Source organism: Procambarus clarkii, chromosome 34 (genome assembly GCF_040958095.1).
Source record: "Procambarus clarkii isolate CNS0578487 chromosome 34, FALCON_Pclarkii_2.0, whole genome shotgun sequence".
Classification (NCBI taxonomy): domain Eukaryota; kingdom Metazoa; phylum Arthropoda; class Malacostraca; order Decapoda; family Cambaridae; genus Procambarus; species Procambarus clarkii.
This window is the reverse complement of record NC_091183.1, coordinates 36853173-36872813: the sequence shown is the minus strand read 5'-3', so window position 1 is coordinate 36872813 and position 19641 is coordinate 36853173. Positions and strand designations below refer to the sequence as shown.

General features: G+C 40.5%; 1 protein-coding gene across 4 annotated transcripts in view; it reads left to right on the top strand.

The window, feature by feature from the left end:
• Nucleotides 1–3220: 3220 nt before the first annotated feature.
• LOC123762039 (uncharacterized) overlaps nucleotides 3221–19641 on the top strand; it is a 36388-nt gene continuing 19967 nt past the window's right edge. For 2 of the 4 annotated variants that reach the window (XM_045748238.2, XM_045748237.2), the window contains exons 1-2: nucleotides 3221–3441; nucleotides 15395–15487. The gene's annotated coding sequence lies outside the window, so the exon portion shown is untranslated. The remainder of the gene's footprint in view (nucleotides 3442–15394; nucleotides 15488–19641) is intronic. The other 2 variants (XM_045748235.2, XM_045748236.2) reach the window with 2 other exon arrangements.

The window sequence follows — 19641 nt, the reverse complement described above, 5'->3', positions numbered from 1 at the left end:
TGCCTGCATACCACTAGGATCTGGTTGTGGCTCACCGCTTGTTTTTCTCACTAAAAACATTTCCATAGAGACTTGTTTTCCCTACATTGTAACACTTGTCTGTAGTGACGCATCACAGTGTCTAAAAAGGTAAAGGCAACGCCTACTTCAGCTTGCTGTGGGCGAGTCGTTTCAGCAAAAGTTTGCATTTCTTCCCATAGTCTACACCACTTAATCTGTGAAGGCCACTTTTTCTAAATTTCTCAAACCATCCCCTGCTCGCCTTAAACTCTTTCGTATCTACATCACTCATTCCAGGGGTAACCATGCCACCAGGAACCACACACCAGGTCGCCCATACGCGTATCAACAAACTATGTAACTCGAGGCAAAGCTTGTAACCCGATACAAATTTTACGAAGGAATTGGACTCGTAACCCGAAAAATTCGTAAAGTGGGGCATTCGTAAGCCGAGGTGTCACTGCATATATTTGTTTTAAACTTTGCACAGTAGAGCTGTTCAATAGCCCCTCTTCTGGTAATTGATTTTTATACTTTGAATTTATTATCTCAGGGTTTCAAGAAAAAGTTTAACTTGTTGTAAACTTGTTACACACAGAAATCACAATAGCGTGATGCATCAAATGAAACCAAACCTCCTGAACGTGGATGAAATCCACGGCCTTTGTGGATTTGTTCATTTAAACTTGTTATTCTGCACGTGCCCTATTAAATATAGAATGTTTACAGATGATCAAACTTGCAGCTGTGATGTCATTGTTATTTTGTATTCAGATACACAGTACTATATGTGCAAGTTTTTATATACAGTGGAACCTCAGTTTTCGAATGCCCCTGTTTTCAAATTTTTCAGTTCTTGAGCTCAATTTCTTCAAAAATTCGCCTCTGTACTCGTAGTTTGCCTCGGTGCTCAAGTTTGTTGTTATACGTATGGGCCGACCGAGCTCATTGCGCGCTTCAGTTTACCAGTGTCTCCTGCTTAGTGATGATTGTGCTTGATTTCTCTGTGAAGAATTAAATTGTTTTAGTGCATTTTTGGTTTCTGAACATAAGAGTTCTTATTATATATCACGCCGTGGGTTCCAAGAAAGTCAGTGGTAAAGTTCAACCTAAGAAAATAGTTGTGAGGATGCCAATAGAGGAAAAACAAGACATCATTCATAGTGAGGCAATTTGATGTCTCACTATAGACAAGTGTTAAAACGTAGGGAAAAACAAGTGTCTATAGACAGATTCTTATTAAGACAAGCAATCAGTGAGTCACAACCAGGTCCTAGTGGTATACCTGCAAAATGTAAGAGAGAATACCCCAGAAATGTCATCAAATGTGGGCCTTAGCAGCTGAGTGGACAGTGCTTCGGATTCGTAGTCCTGAGGTTCCGGGTTTGATCCCCAGGGGAGGCGGAAACAAATGGGCAGTTTCTTTTACCCTGATGCTCCTATTCATCGAGCAGTAAATAGGTACCTGGGAGTTAGACAGCTGCTATGAGCTGCTTCCTGGGAATGTGTAACAAAAAAGGAGGCCTGGTCGAGGACCAGGCCGCGGGGACGCTAAGCCCCAAAATCATCTCAAGATAACTGCCTAATGTTATAATGAAGGAAGACTTCCCTTCCAAACACTAACACCTCCTCTCCTCCCTCCCTCCTCACCATCTTCCATACGTCAACAAGAGTCCTCCATAAAGGTAAGGTACCTATGAAACAATTATAAGAAGCAACAGCTTCTCTGTTTCCACCTACCCTGGCTACCCAGGCTTTGCGCTCTGGAGAGGCCACTCCAGACCAACAACCAGGGCGCGTCTCCATAGTCTCCTGAGACTGATGAATGGCTACTACTACTACTACTACTACATCAGCAGATAGAGAAAATTCCCAGAGATACTTGTAACGAGTCTAAGCCGAGCAGTAGTAACATCTAGAAATCTGCTGATTTTATTGGATGATCCATAGATGTGTGGCTTCTCTTGCATGATACTAATATGATAAATGAAATTACAGGTGTCAATTTCACTTTGCCTCAGATCTACAAGATTTTGTTGAAGTTCCTGGTGTACTATATATTGCTTTCAGACTGCTTATTGACAATCCAAGGTTATACTCAATTTCTCCTTTAAAGGCAGAGTCTTCGGCTAACTCATCAGCTCTGTCATGCATTCGGAGGCCAAAATGAGATGGAATATACATGAAATGGACTGTTACCATCATTATTTATTTTATATTTGTGCCTAGCTTCAGACGCGAGCATGCTACAGTTATGTCTTAGAGTTGAGTGCAATTAAGGATGACAAAGAGTCACTTATAATTAATGTAATTGAAATTGAAATTGAAATAAGCTTATTGAGGTAAAATTCACACAACGGGATGAGGTAGCTCAAGCTATTCTCACCCCGTTCAGTACATCGTGTTAATACATACATATAAACACATCACAAACAATAAACATATTACCAAACATTCTGAGAGATAAACATCTACATTTCCTAATTAATGTAAGTTAATGTAATGCATTGTCGTCACTAAAGAGTCTTAAATACGCAGGAAGCGTGACGTTCTCTTCAGTAGATTCCAACTGTCTCGTCTGTCAACAACAACTCTCGCCATTCACAAATAAGTGAATTCAGTGCAAATTCTGTGTTAGCTTTAAGAGTGTTCACAGCGCTATGCGTGTTGGTGTCTTTGTAAGAATGTATAACTTAATCACGAACATGTGTACCTTTGTGCAAATATATAAATAGATTCCATATGTAAGATTGTCCATAGTCGGGTGTGCGAGAACAAATGTGAGATGATATTAGTTATTAACATGGCTATAGGTAGTTGAGATGCACGTGTGTGTGTGGAGGGGGGATCATGATTGTATGAATAGGGCAGGTGTGTGCAGGGAGGTGTCACGCTTGTATGTGTGAGCCAGTTGTGTACAGGGTGGTGTTGCCACGTGTGTACGGAAGGGGATAGATGTGTCAGAGGATACAGAAAGGTATTATCACGTGTGTATATGGATTACAACCCTGCTCCAGTGCCAGATAAGTCCACTACGGGCTCACCATAGCCCGTGCTACTTGGAACTTTCTGTTCCCAGTAACTGAATCTAAAATAACATATGTACATGGAGGTGTCACGTGCGTATGGGGAGAGAACAGGTGTGTTGTGACCTGTGTGTCGTAGAACAGGTGTGTGGTGGCTGTGAAGACATCTGGGTGACGCTCATCAGTCAAGACTTCCAGTCAGCCGTTGGCCGCGCTGGGGTGCAGACGCTCGCCGCCAGCTCCTCCCCCAACTAGTCACTGGCTTCTATTTTGTATTACTTTTCCTAGTTAATGACCCCCTAGAACGTTATACCAGTGCGTGTGCTACTCTCAAGCACAACGACAAAACAGGGAATTATATATATGAGAACTGTGTACTGGTTTAACCGTCGCAGATAATAAGACGCCGACGCAGGTAAGTTTCTCAATTATTTCTTGAATGTCAGTGTATAGGTACCCGTGACCCCTGGCCAGGTACCCGTGATACCTGGCCAGGTACCCGTGACCCCTGGCCAGGTAGGTACAGAGTGCGTCAAGTGATGTACACGCACGTACAGAGGGTCAAGGAGCACGGGGAGAATATTGACTGGGCTGACGTTGACAGTCTCTGGCTGATAGCGTTGTGGGTATATATATATCCACCTTGTTTACTAGTATTTTGTGTACAAGATTATTTACAGACGGTCACAGTGGTTACACAGTAGGTACAGACCTGCATGTTTATAACGCTAGTAACATTATGTACGGTAAGTGGGAGCTTCAGTAAAAGAGAACAAGCCAAATCCTAGGAATAATTAAGTGAAATTTTGACTTCACTGGAACGAAGGCAGTCATACAGCTGTAGAAGTCTCTGGTGCACCCTACTTGGATTATTTTATCCAAGCATGGAGACCTTATCCCCAGAAAGACACATCTGCTGTGGAGAAAGCTCAACACGGGCTAACTAAAATCATTCCTGTACCAAGTCAACTCTCATACCAGGAGCGGTTGAGGGCCACACGGCTAACAACACTGCAAACCAGACATGACAAGGCTGATCTCATCAAAATTAAAAAAAAATACTGAACAATTTGGAGGATATTGATCCAGACAACTTCCTCAAAAGGTCAAATGTAACACAAACACGGAGCAACAGTTCAAAGTTCATGCCGCAGTGTAGGACAGCAAACAGGAGATGCTTTTTCGCCCATAGGGATATAAAATCGTGAAACTGTCTACCCCCTGAAGCCGTAAATGTCAAAATGCTGCAAAATTTCAAAATCCAGCTGGAGAGAATCAGGACAAATGGTAGGAACCTTCGACAAGCTGTCGGTTTTCTGTCTTCGTCAGGCAGAAAGCCTACCTTTACCTTTCAGGTAAAGCATTGTTTCCAGCTTCGTCTCTTTATGGGGATGGGTCTTCTCTTTATATAGGGATAAACTTCCTTTCTTCATTATTGGGATAGGCTTTCTCTTCTTTATGGGGATGTGATTCCTAATACACAAACTAAAAGATAGCAAAAACTCTCACTGGTTGCCACTTATGGGCTATTCATGCCCGTGCCACCTTTTTGGTGGCTTAATCTTCATCAATCATCACTGGTTGTTACAAAGCGTCTTAGGGTCACTGATGATAGTTTGAACTGAACAATATGTTATTGTGAAGTCTGTTTTCTCGGTCCAGTGGAAGGCTAGGGAGAATTTGGAACAACAGATATATTAAAATTATGCAAACTGCACCTACTATCAAGAAGAAGATATTAAACATAATAATTAGTAATTAATTACAACCACTGGGTCTGGACGGTAGTGCGACAGTCTTGCTTCATGCAGGTCGGCGTTCAATCCCGGACAAAAAGGACACAGAATGGGTATTGGAGTCCTTTACAAGTAACAGAATGGGTATGATAGTCCGTTACCAGTCACAGGATGGGTATGGAAGTCCCCTACCACTTCCAGGATGAGCATGGTATGGATCGTAAATTAATTTAACTAAACTAACAAAAATCTTTATAGTACAAGCAGTTTGTGTTAAGGTTTTCTTTGAGAACGGCACGAGTAGTACTGTAGAGAGACGCGTCACTGCCTTCCTTCCCTGGTACCTCACTGATTTCCTTCCGTGGTATCTCACCGACTTCCTTTCCTGGTACCTCACTGATTCTCTTCCCCGATATCTCACTGCGTTTCTTCCCCGGCACCCCACTGTATGTAATGATTGTTTCCTGAGCACCTCGCTGCCTGCCTCCCCTCTGTACCTCACTGCCTTAGCCGGTACCTCACCGCCTGCCGTCCCCATTACCTCATTGAATATGTGGTTGCTAAAATTGATGGAAATGACCTAGGCTAGTTATGCTTGCGTGTAGAGACGCAGTTCTTGACTAAGGTGAGGTCCTGCACGTCAAGAGGAGTCTTGGATGGTTATGGTTACTTGTAACTCAGGTCTTGCCCCAGCCTCCCAGATCAGTAACTTGTAACTCAGATCTTGCTCCAGCCTTGCTGATCAGTAACGCGTGGATTAGGTTGTGCCCAATCCTCCCAGATCAGTAACTTGTGAATTTGGTCCGTCGGCAGCTTCCTAGACCTAATTCTTGTGAATTAGGTCCTGCTCCTGCCTTCCAGACCAGTAATTCGTGATTTAAGTCCTGCTCAAGCTTGCCTTTTGGACTTGAGTACAATTAGATATCTTGTTGTTAATAATGCTAGGCTGGGTAGCTAGGATTAGGGCTTATAATAATAATTTTATTTAAAAATATACAGAAGAACTTGATACAGTGGATAAGTAGTTATTACAGAATTTATTTATAAATTTAATAAAGGCACAAAAACGCAAAGTGTGTTAACTATTATATTTATATATATATATATATATATATATATATATATATATATATATATATATATATATATATATATATATATATATATATATATATATAATATATATATATATGTATATATATATATTGTGACGGTAAAGCGTTGGTGTTCGGCTGTTTCAAAAGCTAGGTGCAGGGCCTCGTCACATAATCGAAAAAAAGGAGAAAAGTTGGTCCTTTCGTCTGTGGTTAGATAATGGGAAGACACACAAAACACATATAAACAATGAAATTTTAATTACTCTAGAAAAACAAGACATGAATAAAGTTAATCACATAAAAATATGCAAGATAAGGCAACAAAATAATATGAATAATCACTTGCAAATGAAAAGTTACGTTAAGACAAGTAAGTTACAGTGATAGCAAAATAAAATATAAGTGCTGGAATACTGGCTTCGAGCTGCCACCTCCCTTAGTACACGAAAGCCAAGGCTTAGTCTACCAGCGAGAGATGTCAACTGCTTGGAGCACTGAGATATTCTGACGATACTGCGCACTGCAGCCCAGACGTCGACTTGTGGTGGCGGCGGAGGGCAGGGGCGACGAGTCACCAGCCAATCAGCGACAGGCAGGCAGAGGATGAGCAGTTAGCTGGTTACGGCGGTGGTAGCAGGTGTCACTGTGTGCTGGGTACGATTTGCTCTCTGGGCAAAACGTTTGGCGATACTTGGTGGACGTATCTTCTATATTATCTTGTATATTGACATACTTATGTAGGGAAGAGCAGGCTCAATCTCTCTTGAAAGAGATTATCGTCACAATATATATATATATATATATATATATATATATATATATATATATATATATATATATATATATATATATATATATACATATACACACACACACACACTGTATAAGGAACCCCTGCTGCGTCCTCGGTTCGTGTCCGGAAGCGGAGAAGCTCCAACAGATCCATAACCTTTATGTACTCATTGTATCAACCACTTTATATCTTGTAACCTTTAAATATCTAATAAAGCACAAGAAAACACAAAAGGAAGGGTGTGGTAGGAGAAAAGCACACTGAAACTGTATTGGAGGGGATCTAAACATTCCCTCTAATGTGATATGTGTGCTGTCCTCCGAGGCTAATGGTTCCCCTTCTTCCAGTCAGAGGTGGTACACCCCTCCATTATTTCATTATTTTCATTATATATAAAGTATACGCGGGTGCCTCACAAAGGCTCCCCCGGATGCTACATATCGTCGTCGTCGAGGCCGAGGGTCCCTGGGGGTACCACCTGGTACCCTCCCATGTATATTTATACACAGTATATATATACTGTACTGTATACATATGGCTTATTAACTGATCCGTTGAAAATATTATGGTGCTTGCCTGGTTACCTACAACTACTTCGACAACCGATCCATTTATAATTATCTTGTCTGTTTGGAGAGTGGCATGGAGCTTTCATTGATCCCAACCAGTAAAGTAATTTAGTACGACAGGTTTTCAATGGTGTAAGGAATGTGTAATTATATCGGGTAGTGCACATGCATTCGTTTGTATGAAGAATGGCGTTGTTTGTGTGCTCAAGTGTAATTATTATATTACAATATACATCTACTCACCAACACGAAATATGTTTAACAAAGGTAAATGAATTGTCAAGGAAACAGAAAATTTATATTTCGAGCACGTGTAACTCGGGTTTGGGTTCCTCTCTCTACTTCTCTTCTTTCTTTACCCTCTCTACCCGTATTCTTACTTTTTATTCTCTACCAAGGGACTCCAAAACTTTTACCAAAGCCAACTCCACGCCACGTGGTCCTAAGACGATTGACCGACTTAGGATTCTACACCCAGTATGACGTGACCTAGGCTCTGAGCAAAACCCTAGAGTATACATTGCTGGGCTCTCACCATTCATGCTCGTGGAATGACTGTAAACTCCAACAACGTTGAGAATGGTTGGATAGCAGACAGACTAACTTTCATCTTGTAAGGAGGGATTCTGTGGTTCTCGTAGGTCATGGATCACCATTCCCTCTTGTTTGGCTTGTGTTGGAATATCAAAACAAGATTTTAAATCTAAACCAGTTGTCTGAATACAGTAATAATGTATTTTATTAGTAAGGTGCCACTAAGGTGCCACAAAGGAAGCCGGTCGGCCGAGCGGACAGCACGCTGGACTTGTGATCCTGTGGTCCCGGGTTCGATCCCAGGCGCTGGCGAGAAACAATGGGCAGAGTTTCTTTCACCCTATGCCCCTGTTACCTAGCAGTAAAATAGGTACCTGGGTGTTAGTCGGCTGTCACGGGCTGCTTCCTGGGGGTGGAGGCCTGGTCGAGGATCGGGCCGCGGGGACGCTAAAGCCCCGAAATCATCTCAAGATAACCTCAAGATAACGTTATTACAGTGCCAGGCAAATAATATGATCAGTCTGCAGTGGACGATATTTGCAAAACTGGTGTTGGAAGATTTTGAGCTGCCATCTGCAAAATATAAATTAGAACACATAATTTATCATTGGCACTAAATAATCTTTAGTGCTCATTGCCTGATCTGAGGACTAATTTCCAATATTAAACAAATTGGCATCACTGGCATCACTGGTAAGCATTTTAGTTGCAATAATTTGTGAGCTTCTGTAGCATAATTACAATATGAAAAGTCATTTTTTCCAACAATCCATAAAATAGTTGAACAATTATAATTATTTTAGTGATAAGAATTTTGCAAAATTCGTCTTGTGATTGTGAAGCAATTTGTGAAAGAAAGAATTGTGAAAAGATTGATTGTGAAAGAAAGATTGTGAAAGAATTTGCTGCTCGGTGCTGATTTTTTTTATAAAGCCGTCGTCAAGTTTCTTCAGCAACAAAAATATCTCAGAAATTCTAGTATGATTTAGTACAACATGGAAAGTAATATACTCTTATAATTTTGTTTTTGCTTCCAAGAAAGAGTAGAGTCGACTGACAAACACGGACCTCACGTGGCAGTTACAGTATATTGATTATAAGGCATAATTTGGGTAATGTCTATCATAATTGCTTGAATTCCTGGAGAGGTGAACCGAATATAAATTGTCTTGAAAAAAAAAAAAAATTGGAGTACGAGGTTTTTATTAAAGAGCTATTAATATACAGAATAGTTATTTAATACAAGTTTTAATTTTATGGTATTTCATTTGTGTTCATTTAATGCATGTATTTACCTATGTTAATATTTAGGGACTCGTGAAATATATACATATGAACCCCCTCAGTTCGCTATATACATTATTTTGTGACGTAAAGTTTTGAATCCTAAGTAAGTATAGGAATTTTTATTTTATGTGCATATACAGCACTTATTTTCCCCCTTTCAAGTCAGTTTGTTCACTTATGAACACGAATGTAAAATTTATGACCCTCAAAGTATTGATTTTGTAATTCTTCTTTACAGTTAATTACAGTGACTAGCCATTTTACAATAACGTACAGATCCTTTGTATCCAAATTTTGCCTAATTAGCCAGGCGAATAAACTCGAGTTGCGTGCTTTCTCAGGTGTTCATAATTTAGGAGGAGGCAAGTGAGCTAGGCTAATATCGAGGCCCTCTTCTAGGTAGTGAGTGAACTAGGCCATTATCTAGGCCTCGTTGTAGGTAGTGAGTGAGCTAGACCATTATCTAGGCCCTCTTCTAGGTAGTGAGTGAACTAGGCCATTATCTAGGCCCTCTTCTAGGTAGTGAGCGAGCTAGGCCATTATCTAGGCCCCGTTCTAGGTAGTGAGTGAGCTAGGCTATTATCGAGGTCTTCGTGTGCATTATGTATTTGATTGAGCGTTTGTTATTAATGCAGTGACATGGGCTGAATATATCTCCCCAGCCCGTGTCCTAAGGCGTAGTATACACTTAGCGGAACCTGATAATATTAATTTGTGTTCCCCTTCAAGTTCGCTCGAAGAGCACAAAATCATTATAATCACGGGTTATCTTGAGGTTATCTTGAGGTGATTTCGGGGCTTTAGTGTCCCCAAGGCCCGGTCCTCGACCAGGCCTCCACCCCCAGGATGCAGCGGGTGTGTCCTACTCTTGCACACTTTTTTTGTTAATAATTAGAAAAACTGTCTAGGCCCCAATTATAGGTTTACGTGCTTTGATTGTTCTTTAATCTGCTTCAAAACTGAACTAGAAAAATCCGTACGCATTGCCTGCTGCTTTCATAGCTGTCATCTGACAGCTTTATTTTATTTGAAATAGAAAAAAAGAATTGCATTAGAATTTTTTTTCTCTGTGGTAAGGTAAGACAAGGTAATTACAGGAGAAAGTGCTTACCTTACATTACCATGAAGACGAAATTTGTGACTGGCAAGGTGTTGTATTGCTTTTATAATATATAGTAAACTTGTGGTAGGGAATATAAATACCAATCACGATTGTAGTATTATATATTTATATAAAGTATTACTATAAATACAACTCCACACACTCACAGTATATGTTCGTGGGTAAAAGTACACACACACTTACAATGTGTGTGTGTGTGCGCCGTATCTTAAGCATGAGGTATTCAATTGACACGCACGGAATCGTTACGCTGGCACCTCTTTACCTCACTGATGACAGTAATCATTTCGGTAACACACACTTTACTATAAAGCTTGATGCTATAAAATAATTATATCCATTTATAGCTACAGTGTAACCAGATATGAATACATTTATAATACTCGTTGGCCTAGTTCACCAGAAAGGAATAACTCATAAGTAAATATAACTAGATAATAATAGGACAGACTCATTTAGGCATTTTTCTTTTAACCTGATACCTGATGCCTCTGTTTACCATTTACGGTAATTGGCTTAAGCGGGATTCCGATGTAAGTCTTACAAGACGTAGGCTTTTTGTAAATTATAAGAACTATATAATTTCGACTATGGGAAATTATGAGAACTAATATACATACAAAGCAGTCAGTATAATTGTAAACAATTAAAATATTACAGAACTTGCCGTGTGCCTAATCAGTGGTACATCCCTCTAGATTCCTGAATGTCTTATATCAATAAATAGTTTTTTCTGCATAAATAAATATAACATGTTCAGTGAAGAATGTGGTATACAACCTTACATACACCAGTCCTATTATAATGCAAGCTGCTGACTGCTGTTCTAGCTCTCTCTCTTGGGGTCTTCTAAGGCGTGATGTAACTGGAGAATATTAATGTGCTGAGACGATAGGAAGTGGTAGACCTGTTTAGGGCAGAATCCTGATACACGAACTTCGTTCTTTTTTTCGCTAAGCATTTGAAAGGTTGTTTCTAGTTCTTACCTCTTCAAATGACGACGAAAAGTAGAGCTCCCTCATCATCTGACATTACGATGTTAACACGAGTCCTCACGTCAAAGTAACAGCCTCTTAATTCACTCATGTTTAGCGATGGTCAGAAGGGAAGGGCCGCCAGTATTACTGCTTGAAAATATAATATCGCGGTTGGATCTTCCTCTGCCATACTCACATGTGGCCTTTTGCTGTCTTTTTTAACGCTATTCCAAAATTATTTGTGAATTCTTTTACCGCAGATACTTTACTGTCGGGATCTATATGTAGACCGTAATCTGTTCGTAGACTACAATGTCTTCTCTAGTCTTACTAACTACTTAATAGCCTGACTATGTTGTCAAGATCGTAGGACAGTATCATTTTTTTACATCAGCGATATTAGACTGGAATAGAAACTAACTACTCCAGGGACTTCCAGACACCACGACTGCGTGTGGTATCTTGACAGCTTGAGTCCTAACTTGCACTTTTAATTGAATAAGGACGGACCCAGTCACCAGGAAAGCCGGTACTAGACTTGATGACCTAGGCTGCGCTCGCCGGAGCAAGCACTCTGAAAGACAAACATCCTGTTTCCTGAGTAGCTGAGGTTTCGTTGCCCTGATATTTCGACCAGTTTGACATTATCACATAACACCCCTCTTTGATTAGTCGCTGCAAATCACACGACGAGGGCTTGGCACTATTAAGAATTTTGAATGCCGCCATATTGCCTTCACAAATAGTTTTAAAGAAACATCAAATACGGGTATAGAGTAGCATAAAACATTATTTCTTAAGTAAATAGATGATTTACAGAACACTGCATGACTGAGATGAGTTGAATGGCTTCTAGGGCCTGTAACGCTAGAAGAGTAGCGTATTAAATTAAGGTCTTGCATGGGGGCTGAGCACAAGACCAGCATGTTAACTCTGCAGACGGTTTGTATGCTGGACTAACGGCTAACGGCAGTTGAAGAGTTTGCTTCCTTGGCTGGGGATTAGGTTGACTAGGCTAGAGAGCGGAATATCTAAACACACTACAAATATCTTGAATTTACTTGTTTTGAGTGGTACTTGCCTGAGTTTACTTGTTCAGCAAATTTATTAGGTTGTATTTCCTTGTTTATTTCAGTAACATGTGAACTAGGCGAACAAGAGAATTATCTTGTGCTAGACTAACATCACTATTACATTGCTTAGTGTGCTAGGCTAACAAAAGAATTAAGTTATATAGTAAGAGAGAGTAGCAAGATAATTATCTGCCGTTGTATACTAGGCCAGCAAGAGTATTATCATGCATAGTGTATTAGGCTTCCAGGAGAACATCAGAATGTGTATTTTTTTCGTTATTAAATAATATACAATATAAAGATCATATGTACATAAATTAAATTGATGTACAATTTTTTTTTATTGGTACGGGTATTAGGATATTTGGAGAATTATATTTCTGAGTTTTCTTGTTAAACCTGTATACCGGGCTGCTGGTTGGAGGAATACTTGTTGAGTTTACTTATTAACATGTGTATAAAGCTTGCAAGATAAATGTTTTGTAGTGATTATTAGGTGGTTTACCGGCGAGGCATAATGATTAATTCACAAGAGGTCACATGCAAATTGTGAACCATTCTGTGACGTAGCTATTTTCCCGGTTAGATTACTATGCAATGTTACAAATGATATTTGATTTAGCTATAGCCCATGAAAACGACTGCAAAATCACACGAGAGGAAAATTAAGCAATTATTATTGTAGTTTGTTAAATGTAAATGTGTTTGATGTGTATTGAGCCCGGTCTCTGGGGAAAATTAAGCAATTATTATTGTAGTTTGTTAAATGTAAATGTGTTTGATGTGTATCGAGCCCGGTCTCGTGCACACTGTACAATCATCAGGGGAGCTTCCGGCACTGTGCTGGGAAGTTGTGCTAGTGTGGGGTATCGATCCTGGCAGGTTAACTTTACCTCGCATGGCCTTGATAAAGTGGGGACGCCACACTATAAACAAAGGTAAAACTTGCAGCCTGCTTTTTTATATATCAATTAAACTTTAGATTCTAAATAAATTTAAGTCTGAGATATTGTGGCTTAATCTTATATGATGGCTAATGATTGTTTGTTCTGATATTATCGAATTACAGTATTACTTGGCTGGGAGACAATTTAAACAGTGGCATTTTCTTAGGTTCCATTGACCAGGGCCGTTTTATGAGAGTTGGTTATGCATGCAATTATCTACAGTCACTAACTGCTACTCTCCTTCATAACACGACACAAACATGTTACAGTAAGTGAAAATTACAGCATGGGGGGGGATTGTGAAGGAATTGATGAGAATTATAAGTAGGCCAGAATGGTTGAGATGAGATACATGAAGGTTATTGACCAGCTATAGGTCATTGAAAATTATAATCATTGCCAATGGCTTTGTATATCTACGCCAGATGTTGATATTATAATTGTTGACCAGACCACACACTAGAAGGTGAAGGGACGACGACGTTTCGGTCCGTCCTGGACCATTCTCAAGTCGATTCGACTTGAGAATGGTCCAGGACGGACCGAAACGTCGTCGTCCCTTCACCTTCTAGTGTGTGGTCTGGTGAACATAACGTAGCCACGTTATTGTGACTCATCGCCTGGATATTCTAATTGTTGTTTTGATACCAGTTATTTCTCTATAATTTCGTTAGGAATTTTTTCATATTATTTACTTTCAATACTCTCCGCTGCGCTATTTTAGCGTTCTTTCAATGACGTTAAACGCATTTTAGAAATGATCGCAAAGGTAATGGGAATTATAAGTGTGATGGGTAGTTCAGGATAATGCCATGAAGTAGGTGATAGGTAGTTCATGATACTGTCATGATGTGATGGGTAGTTGAGGATAATGCCACGAAGTATGTGATGGGTAGTTGAGGATAATGCCACGAAGTATGTGATAGGTAGTCCAGGATAATGAGTATAGATGATTTATAATTTGCAAAAAAAATAGGTGCATCGTTTTGGCGTATCGACGTATTGAACACGGCGTTAATTTATGCTCCACAGCTCAAGCCCTTGACCACGCATAATGATGATAAATACACCAACCCACATTCTCCTTATAATACTACCGTGTTTTCCGCAGGGTGTCGGTGTCTTCAGAACATCTAGTTCACTTTTAACCCCGGTGTCTTTACCTCCAGCGAGAAGGGGGTGGCCGTGCCGCCTCTTGGGTGGCTTAACCTTCATCAATCAACCATCTGATTGGTTTACGGGATCACTATAGCCCGTGCTACATGGACATTTCGTTCTGAGTAGCTAAATCTAAAACAGCATTCTCATTGGTCAACTGGGGTAGTAAGTGGCGTGTCACCTGGTGTAAGCTGGGTGCTGGTACTGTAGTTGAAACAGATGTATAATTGTCGGGTTGTATCTTATCTCCTATAGTTGTAAGTCTCCCATGTGCTGGCGGTCCAGGATATCTCTGGCGATGAAGTGACAGAATGTGTGGAAATTGTATTATCATTGAGTTCTTATTAATAACCTATCCTGTTATCACCATATCATCAGTTTCTTACAATTACTAATAATATATTGTGTCGAGGTACAGGCAGCCAGTGTATATATATTCATGTTAGGCTTACATCGAGGACCCTCCCCAGGATACAACCCCACAACAACCTGACCAACTTCTGGGTACCTATTTACTGCTAGATGAATAGGTGTATTAGGTGATAGGAAACGTGCCCAACTATTTCTGTCTCGCCGGCGTTTCGTACTCATGATTGAGTGGAGAACGAACCCGACTGTACCCAGACAAAATACCCTAATTGCTGGATGATGACTGTGTCGTACTGGTCGTAGATCTCGTGCCAGTTAGACGTTGGCATAATATTATCTACCAGTTATAACTGAGTGTTGGGTCACGCGCGCTGTCTATATACACCAAGAGGTTCTTATCATCGTTTTGGCACCTGAGTCCCTTGATCCTTAGACCGTTACTCGTGTGTTTAAGTACACCTTGGCCACTTGATCCTTGGACTCGTGTGTTGGGAAGGTGAACCTGTCTTATGGTTATATGAAATTGTAATAATTATCAGATATCAGCTGAGCAGTGTTGACATTGCCAAATATGAATGAGAGAGATTTGGGCGTCATAATTAGTAGGGAACCGTTACGCCAGGATTTCAATGTATATATGTTTGAGATATTAACACAATATTGAGTGTTAAACAGTGGATACAAATTGGATGATTTTATTTTCAGGAAAGATCTGGATAAATACTGGTTTTGAAATTGGTCTGGTCCAACAATAGACGTTGGATCGCTGGATACTTGAAGCATTGGTTAGACCCATGGGTGAGTGTGGCTATATGACTTGGTAAGATGACTCAACATTGTGTATGTACTCACCTAGTTGTGCTGAGGGAGGGGGGGGGGGAGCAAAGGCTCTTTCGTCCCGCCTCCACAACTATCAATCAGCTTTTTCCAGACTAGCAGCTTTGGTCTTTTTATGTAGTCCCGACATATTGGCAAAAGATGATAGTTGAGATGTTATGACGTCTTTGAATTGCTTATCAGTACTGTCTGGTGGACCACCTCCGTAGCAACTACCGACGGTTATCTTGAGATGATTTCGGGGCTTAGCGTCCCCGCGGCCCGTTCCTCGACCAGGCCTCCTTTTTGTTACACATCCCCATGAAGCAGCCCGTAGCAGTTGTCTAACTCCTAGGTACCTATTTAATGCTAGGTGAACAGAAACATCAGGGTTAAAGAAACTCAGCCCATTTGTTTCCGACTCCGCCGGGGGAACCTTAGGACTACGAATAACGACCGCTGTCCACTCAGCCGTCACGCCTCTTTATGGTACGAACAGTTAGGTAATATTTGTTCATTTGTAATTATTGTTAACAATAACGTACGATAATTAGATACAATGACGTATTGCAGCTACTTTATACTTCATACGGGGTTGAAGGAAGTAGAATAATATAATTAACACCCTTCCATCGGGTGATTACCGTGCCATAGCGTGTTGTAAACCGGTATACCTCCCCTATTGACTAGTCGATAAGCAATAATTCTCCCTCCCTTGCAAAGCCACAGTGGTCAAGAGCATTGTCTACCACTAAGGGGGTGGGGGAGCCCATGTCAGTGGCCCCCCTTCTCGCTGGTCCTGGCAATGGCAGCCCTGGCATCCTGTACACACTGGTAGTATTCCCTGGATCATGTACACACAGCATGGCGGACAGCCCCCGCCTTCTTTCATAACCCTCACTGTATTTCCCATTTCTAAACTTCCTTTCACCTATGCCTCTCTATCCTTTTTACTCATAAGAAGGGCAATGTTAGGCGAGACATGATCACCACCTACAAAATTCTCAGAGGAATTGATAGGGCAGATAAAGACAAACTATTTAGCATGGCTGGAACACGAACAAGTGGACACAGATGGAAACTTAAATTAATACTTAGAAAGAGACTAGAAAGATTTGTTCAATGTTAGAGTAATTAGCACATGGAATGCACTGGTCAGTGATGTGGTGGAGGCAGACTACATACACAGTTTCAAATATAAATATGATACAGCTGAATATGTTCAGGAACCTGTACAACAGTTGTGACGGTTGAGAAGCGGGACCAAATAGCCGAAGCACAACTAGGTGCGTGCGTACACACCCCACCATTCACACCGAGGCACAAGAGTAATCTCAACTCACGAAACTACAAATATGACCTATTATTTTGCTTCTCTGTACCGGGAGCGCACTATGGGCATGCGACCCGTCCTCCCAGTAGCGCGTCGTTTTTTGACCTATATTTTACCTAAGGCCAAAAACGTTTGTTACTAGAAAATGATCGGGGCTCACGAAATTGACATAATACTCATGTATGTATTTTATGTCTTCCTATGTCTATTCTAATCTTCTCAAGATAACCTCCCTACTACCTGTACGACAGAAATACTTGCCTACTTCCCTCTGATTCGTGTGTGTGTGTGTGTGTGTGTGTGTGTGTGTGTGTGTGTGTGTGTGTGTGTGTGTGTGTGTGTGTGAGTAACGTGAAGGGTTCACACCTGACTAGTCAGCTCGAGACACCTGCCACAGCCACGTCATCAAAATACTGAGCAAAACATTCTCATGTATCCCCCGTAGCCTACTGACCTATTAATATTATTATTATTTTTGAATGTGAAGCCAAATGTATGTTTAAATGTAGAAAATAAACTAATTTTCGGATGTAACCTACGCCCTGTATACAGCACCTTTCTTAAAATGCTGTATACAGCGTTCAGAACATTGTATGAGAAAGGATGTAGGTTATATTTGAAAATTTGGTTTTTAATTAAAAACCTTTGTGTCGGTACCTTTGTTTCCTTGTCTTGAATCTATGACCTCTTGGTCTTGAAGTTGCAGGTTTCAAGAATTCCTCTTTGTCAATTTTGTCGATTCCTGTTACTAATTTGTATGTAGTGATCATATTACCTTAATTTCTTCTATCCTCTACCATTGGCATATTTAATACCACAAGCCTCGTTGCTCGTTTTTCAGTTCCAGAAGCCATTTAGTAGCATGCCTTTGAACCTTTTCCAGATTATTGATGTGGTTCTTGAGATATGCGCACCATACAACTGCTGCATATTCCAATTTTGGTCTCACAAACGTCGTGAACAGTGTCTTTAATATTTCGCCATCCATACACATAAAAGCGATTCTGAAATTGGAAAGCGTAGCATATGCTCCTCGCAGCATGTGTTCAGAGGGTGACTGTCTACTGCCCAAAACAACCTATAGATCTTTTTGTCAGAGTTCTTTGATGTCTGTCCTTATAATTTGTAGGTTGTGTGTAGTCTGTTTTCTCCTATTCCACATTCCATAACGTGGTATTTATAGTGAATTCCATTTGCCAATTGGAATTCATACACTTTGGTAGAAGTGTCACATATATATATATATATATATATATATATATATATATATATATATATATATATATATATATATATATATATATATATATATATATATATATATATACTTCTTTTGTCCAGATAATCTTGAAGGGCATGACACTTGTCTCAGCCTCTTATCTTCCCTAGACGCTGTACTCACGCACTTGTACTCATCAATGAGTATTATTAATGAGTCGTGGTTTTATGGCCATGTATATAAGACTACGTTCTGTACCTGTGTATGACGACTCATCTCTGACACATACTTGCCACCTACCTGAGTCAGGTACTTTTGTCCACGAGGAGTAATAAAACACATCTATAAAAGATTTATTACTGCGGTATAAATATATAACGTAGTGAGTGTATATAGGTGACGCCACGGGCTGCATCACCTGCAGACGTCACGTGACACGTGAACCATACATGTTGACGTATCTTGTGAGTTATATACTTGTGTATGTGTAGTATATAACCCTGTTAAATATTTAGTTTCGGATGTAATGATATATTTATACAGCATTCTTAATGCGATTCAACGTGTTCCTGGTATTGTATACATTCTGTTTACAAGGAAATGTGCTTAAGAACACAGTTAAGGATGATTTATATCGCAGGCAATCCGTCCTCGACTCAAGTCCATTACATCCAGCGGTCGACCCCACAGACGCATTCATAAATTTTTACATGCTGTTCATTCAAAACGGGAATTTTCTCAAATATAAATTAATATTATAATAGCATATGTTGACCAGACCACACACTAGAAGGTGAAGGGACGACGACGACGTTTCGGTCCGTCCTGGACCATTCTCAAGTCGACGGACCGAAACGTCGTCGTCCCTTCACCTTCTAATGTGTGGTCTGGTCAACATACTTCAGCCACGTTATTGTGATTCATCGTCTGCATATTAGCATATTGTGCATATATAGGCATAGGTTAGGTTCTGTTGGCGATTATTTGTATTTATGGGTGAAACATTTATAGCATTGTGGAAACTTGTGTTCGCACATAACTTGTGCGAACACAAGTCGTCAGTGAAGCACTTGTTCCGGAAGTGTTCGAACGTCATCAGTTGTGAGTCGTGTGTAAACCATTTTTCATTCATAAACAGCTGGGGTTTGGCGGGTGCATGTAATCACTTTTGGGTCTATGGAGGGCTGGCTGATCGCAGGGGTTAGTGCAGCCAGCTCACAACCAAAGGATCCCAGGTTCGATTCCCGGGCAAAGCGCTATGTTTAAGCACGTTTTCGTACATCCAAGGCCACTCTTCACCCAACAGTAAATAGGTACCCAGGAATTATGCGACTGTTGTGGGTTTGCAATCTGGGGAAGGTCGGTTGTTGTCCCAGGCGAGCAGGATCTGGATTCACCGTACCTGCCATCCTGGTTTGACAACCTGGCAATAGGCACCAAGGTGTGGGGGAGAGATTACCTATTACAAATCCACTCCAATGAAATTTAGTTGTAAATTACAACTAGTGTTGTGTGCTAATTGATTGCAAGTAGTGAATTAACATTTGTATTGTGCTCATTAAAGTCTCACTTCGTGGAGATGGT